Here is a 1,094-nt window from a genome sequence, read left to right as displayed (position 1 = left end):
ATGCTGGTGTGCAAGGATGGGCCATGGCTTGGTTGACTGCAAGGCTATGCCTCGTGTGGTGACTGTGGGCCCGCTGTGGCTACCTGCGTAGTTGGTTGCATGACCCAGGGGGGTGTAGGGTTGGTGCTGGCCCACTGGTGGGCAGGGCTGGTTCCCTGGAGCTAATAGGCTAGAGATAAGATTCCAAAATGCTTTCCAGTACTGGTGTATTGTGGTAGAATAATCTCCCCAAATGGCTGTTGCCAGTGTTTCTGTCCCCAGGAGTAGTCCCAGTTGCCTCCTGCCTCTTGGATGCTCTCCAATATCAGCAAGTGGGTGTGACCCAGAGTGCTTTCAAACCACCGCCTCTGTACTGGGTCTCAGAGTGTGTAAGATTTTGAATGCATTCCTTGAGAGTTGATCCCTGTTTGCTACAGTCACCTGGCTCTCTGACACACAGACCCTGTGTTGTATTGTGTTGCTCACTCTATCACTCACGTCCGACTCTTTGCGACCCCACGGACTGCAGCACATCAGGCCTCCCTGTCCATCACCAACTCCTGGAGCTTGCTCAAACCCATGTCCATCGAGTCATTGATGCCATCCAACCATCTTATCCTCTGTCGTCCCCTTCTCCTCCTGCCTTCAATCTTTCCCAGCATCAGGGTATTTTCTAATGAGTCCACTCTTTGCATCAGGTGGCCAAAGTATTGGAGCTTCAACTTCAACATCAGTCCTTTCAAAGAATATTCAGGGTTGATTTCCTTTAGGATTGATTGGTTTGATCTCCTTGCAGTCCAAGAGACTCTCAAGAGTCTTCTCCAACATCACAGTTCAAAGAATCAATTCTCTGATGCTCAGTTTTCTTCATGGATACTCTCACATCCATACATGACTACTGGAAAAACCATAGCTTTTACTAGAGGGACATTTGTTGGCAAAGTAATGTCTCTGCTTTTTAATATGCTGTCTAGGTTGGTCATAGGTATTCGTCCAAGGAGCAAGTGCCTTTTAATTTTATGGCTGCAGTCACCATCCACAGTGATTTTGGAGCCCCCCAGATATAAAGTCTGTCACTGTTTCCATTGTTTCCCCACCTATTTGCCATGAAGCAA

This window comes from Dama dama, chromosome 4 (genome assembly GCF_033118175.1).
Source record: "Dama dama isolate Ldn47 chromosome 4, ASM3311817v1, whole genome shotgun sequence".
NCBI lineage: Eukaryota > Metazoa > Chordata > Mammalia > Artiodactyla > Cervidae > Dama > Dama dama.
The sequence above is the reverse complement of the archived record's forward strand: the minus strand, read 5'-3'. Positions refer to the sequence as shown.